This window comes from Prosopis cineraria, unplaced genomic scaffold (assembly GCF_029017545.1).
Source record: "Prosopis cineraria cultivar Desert tree isolate PC_DT_omini unplaced genomic scaffold, ASM2901754v1 PC7, whole genome shotgun sequence".
NCBI classification, from domain to species: domain Eukaryota; kingdom Viridiplantae; phylum Streptophyta; class Magnoliopsida; order Fabales; family Fabaceae; genus Prosopis; species Prosopis cineraria.
The window spans coordinates 19,483,388-19,488,925 of NW_026555338.1; positions in this window are offsets into that span (position 1 = coordinate 19,483,388).

Sequence of the window (5,538 nt, forward strand, 5' to 3'; positions counted from 1 at the left end):
AAAATTTTAAAATCTTTTTAATTTTAACAAACATAAAATGCAAAATAAAGATGATTTTCTAATTAAAAACGGTAGGTTTTAAATTTGAATACCACTCATCCTTAAGATCAACATCGAATCCAAATCTAGCTCATCAAGGGTGATACAGGCAAGGCAACAAGTCATTTTCTTTTTTTTTTTTTTTCTTTTCATAGAAAGGACAAGCCAAGGCTTGAAGTACAAGAAGGTTACAATAGATTCTCTTCCTTCACAAAAACATCCAGACACATCCTGGACATGGGTAAGAATCTCAGTTTCTTGCTCAGTGTATGACGCAGCTTTAGCTAATAAGTCAGCACAGCAAATTGATTCCCTACCTGTGAAGACAACTTCAATTTCTTTTAGAAGACACAAGTAATTCCTTATCTTATAAACTTCTAGCATAAGAGGATGTTGTGGTGCACATTCCCGCATGATCAAATTCAGGCCAAAAAGTGAATCAGTATGAATTTTAATTTTTTCCAATCCACGTTCTTAGCATATTTGTAGTGCTTCAATGATACCTTCTAACGTGGGCGGCGTTATGTGTAATTCGAGGAAGGCAAAGTATCCCTTGAATTTGGAGAAAATTACAAAAAGAGGTTGTACATTTCACTAATTTATATCTCTTGGATATAAATATTTTGCACCCTTTATTCCAACTTTAATGATGTTTGGGTTCCAAAAAAATTTTAAATATATTCAGCTAAAGCCCAAAAAAATGTTGCATCCTTTGATTCAGGATCTTGACACCGTCACTGAATCTTCTAACTTAGCTTTAATGGAAGGTCCTTTGCCTAGGCGTTTCTGAAAGCCCAAATATCCACTCGCTTCTGGAATTCTTCAATGTCCCTGCACAAGCCGTTTCACCATGTGAGTTGACCAATCCATCTTACATCAAATCTAAGGAACTCTGTGAGGCCCCCATGATTGTTGACCACGGAATTCCAGATAGAAATTTTTTTCCCTGGGACTCATCGCTTCTTCTTCCTCCAGCAAGCCATGTTTGCAAATTTGAATCACTTCCATAGCTGTTAACTATCTTCCTTCAAACCAATGTTTTCAGAATCGGTCCGAATATTGAATCGGAAAGGTCAGTGGTTCACAATTCGCATGATTCAATTGGGTTGAATCAACGGTTAAATTGATAACGTAATAATTAAATAAAAAAAATATAATATGCATATATATATATATATATATAATTTAAATACAAGAAATAAATATGAAATTGTTAGTTAACTTAAAAATAAAACTAAATATTTTAAATTTATCATGACTTAACAAGTCACCTGATATAGCATAACATCAAATGATTAAAAAAATTGATCATTTTTTAAAAAATTTGATAAAAATTTTTTTAAAAAGGGTTTTTTTGAACAATTCGATTTTTGAAAACCGGATCTGATTTTCGGTGTGACTGTCAGTCCAAAATGTCCCAATCCGGCTCAACCTCCAAAATGATTTTTGCATGTTAACCGAGCCAAAATCCAAACCGGTTCGATTTTTTAATCACTACTACAAACACACAAATGCACCTAGCTTTCCAAAGCCCTCAGCAAATGTGACTGAAAACTGTATGCCATTGCCATCGTCTAAAAGTTCCATTAGCCGCTTCATGCTTAGCATTCCACTTAATCCATTCGTGCAAAGACAAATCAAAACTTTTTTGCACAAGGTTAGGATTAATACATGCCCTCCAGACCTCTCGAGAAATTTTACACTCTCTCAATAGGTGAATTGCACTCACATTTCTGTGACACTCATAAGGACTGGTAGCATCGTTAGTGAGGCCTCTTCTAGCTTTATAAGAGTTAGTTAAGATTTTCTTTTGGCTAGCTTGCCAAAGGAAAAACTTTTGCATTTCCGGAATCCTCCATTTTCATAGTTTGCTCCAAAAGACATTAGAACCCTTGGGACTGATTTCCCAAGAAGTCATAAGTGGCCTTTACAGAAAAGTTACCATCTGAAGCTTTAACCCAGCAAAAGGAATCATCCAGTGAGCCCCTAGGCACCTGCTTGCTTCAAAATTTCAATGCTTCAAAAAAGTATCACTGTTTAGAACTTTGATGAGGAAAATTTACAAGTCGTTACTTCACTTTTTATCATTCACAAGACGAAAATTTAACGGTGACATTTTTACTACTGAATTAGTTATATTTACAACCAATTTTCTTTTGTTTAATATTCAACATGCAGGAAGGGTTAGGTTGGACGTGTGCTTGGCTTTGTTGATTCATATGGGTTTGCCACACATGTTTGAGTTATTTGAGACTAGTACGGATCTTAGAAAAATGGGTTCACAAAATTTCTAGGATATCATTCCTGTATTGTTACAAAACTTTTGGCAACTCTTGAAAGACTTAAATTTCGCTAGGAGGAAAAATATTCTCATATCAACATTCATCATGACTCCTTTAGAAACTATTAATTTTATACAAAGTGAATAAATAAATGGTTTAAATTCACTCATTTAATGAGTATTTTAATTATAGTCATTAAATTTTATCTCACTATTTCAAAATTATCAAAATACATTTCTCTACAAAAATTCAAAACAATTCTCATCCTCTTCAAAAATTTGAGATTTAATATTGTTAAAGTATAATATGATAAATCTCTTATAGTTGTTTGATTAAATTGAAGTATTATTATTTATCATATGAGACACTTATTAATTAAGAGGCCTAAGCATGCCCACCAAATCCAAATTCTAAATATTTCTTTTATTACAAGAAAGACCTTGGTCCTATAATACTATAATATAATATTACAAATTCTCAGTCCTTAGGAATAAAAAACTTTTGAATTTGATTTTCAAAGTAATTTTCCCTTTAAAATAAAATTTATTTATGGATTTAAAATGTAAAAATCATGATGGCAATTGACAGCATTCTCAATTAGCCTAAATAGTTTAAACTATTTAAAATGTAAAAATCATGTTGGCAAAAAAAAAAGCCTAAATAGTTAAAAATAAGGAAAAATGATAATAAAATTCTCTCAAATAATATAAATGATAATTTGATCTCTTTAAATTACATAATTCTACTAAAGTCTAAAAAGATTTCTGTGTCAATAAATTTTTAAATGAAAAAATTATTTTATCCTAATTAAAAATAACAAGCACGAATTACAACTATTAAAAATTTTAAGAGTTGAATAAAAAATCACAACTTCTCAAAATAATAAATTCTAAAACTAACAAGTCCCAATCATAACTTTTATTTAAAAAATAATAATTTTTATTCAAAAATTATAAGAATTAAATAAGAAATCAAAACTTGTCAATAAGGGTAAAATAATTTTTTTAATTTAAAATTTGTTGACACAAAAGTATTAAAGACTTCAATGAAATTATAACATTTGAAAGATTATATTATCATTTTTTATAATTGAAAAAAATTTTATTATCATTTTTTCTAAAACCAATAGGAATGGACACATGTCCATCCAGGTCACTTTATATTTTACTCCCTCCCTCCAATTCTATTTATAAAATATTTTAGACATTTTTCATCTATTTCAAGACATATTATTATTTTATTTTTTGAAAATTTTATCCTAAGTTTTTAATTATATCCTTTTTGTTTATTGCTCACATATATCTTTTTATTAGAGATAATTCTATTCAAAGGTACAATTAATTATTAAATATAAACATTCTAGAATATAAGTAGAAATTAAATTTCCAAAGATAATTTTTTATCCATACAATTTAGAGAGAATTTCAATAAAAACCAGTGTTTTCAGAATCGGACCGGACATTGAACCAGAAAAGTCAACGGTTCACGGTTCGCATGGTTCAACCGGTTGGACCAATGGTCCAACCGGTGACGTAATAATTAAATTAAAAAAAATTATATATGTATATAATCATTTAAATATAAGAAATACATATAAAATTGCTATTTAACTTAAAAAACTTAAATATTTTAAGTTTATCACGACTTAACAAGCTATATGATACACTATAATATCAAATGATTAAAAAAATTAGTCATTTTTTTAAAAAAATTTGATAAAAAATAAAAAAAAGTTTTTTTTTGAACAGTCCGGTTTTTGAAAACCGGATCTGGTTCCCGGTCCGACCGCCGGTTCGAAACGGCTCAACTCTAAAAATGATTTTTTTCTTTGAACTAGACCGGAAACCAGACCGGTCGACAGTCCGACCGGTCTGACTGGCCGGTCCGGTCCGGTTTTCAAAACAGTGATAAAAACCCATTGACTATACTTATTTAAATTCAAAACTCCTAAATCTATAAAATTACACTACAATCTAAGAGTATTGATTTGATATTAAATTTTTAAGAGAAATGATAAAATTATCCTTTATTTAAATTAATATTAAAACTTTTCTACTTCACTCATTTATGTTCTACTTCACTTATTAATTTACTTACAGAATATTGTTAATTATCATACTTAACTTATTTTCATTTTAGGTGTTTAAATTATTTTAAGATAACTTATTGATTCTTATATCGTATATTGTTCATTATTTAAATACTATTATTTATTATCCTACTTCACTTAATCATTGCCAAACTTTCACTTTATTTCATTTCAGGGAAATGAATAAGTGAAGTAAAGCAATTAACAACATTATCCAAATAAATGAACAAATGAAATAGAATAGTTCAAATATTAATTTAAATAAAATAAAATTTTATTATTTTTTCATAAATTTAATATCAAATTAGTTCCCTTATATTTCAATAAAATTTTGGGGGTTTTGAATTTAAATAAGTGTGATCAAGGAGTATTTATTGAAATTCTCTCTAAAATTTAAACATTTATACTTGATTTTTTGTAATATAGCCGTGTATGCTTTATATTTAATTTGTGCATAGGCTGTTTTAGCATGTCCTCTATAAATTATAAAAAAACATAGAAATATTTAACACATATTGTAAGGAATTGATTTGTTGATTATAGGATTCATTACCAACCATTATAAATAAACAAATAATTATACTTTCTTTGTCTCAGTTTATAAGATAACTTTAGAAATATTTTGACATCTTAAAATATAAAATATTTTGATAAAAATAAAATTTCATTAATTATACTTGTTTCAATATTACCCTTCTCTCCTTATTATATATTTTCTCTCTATTTAATATTTTAAAAATAAAATTATATTAAAATATGAAAAATATTAAAAATTTATATTTGTATTTCAAAAAATAAAATATATTTTATAAATTTTTTTATGCATAATTTTCTCAAAAATATTTTATAAACTAGTGCGGATGAATGAAGTATACTCCCACTAATCTCTATTACGAGGCACTTCCAAAAAGTATGTTTTGATCATTAATATATTTATAATATTATATTTTCATTTTAATTATAATTATGAAAGAATATGTAATGTAAATTTTAAATTTTTTATTTAAATATAAATAAAATTTAAAATTTATTTTATTTTTAAATAAAATTAATAATTTAATCACCTGATTCCAGCCAGCCAGCTAGAATTGCCACGTTAACAGCCATCCATGAACAGTGCTAGTGGAT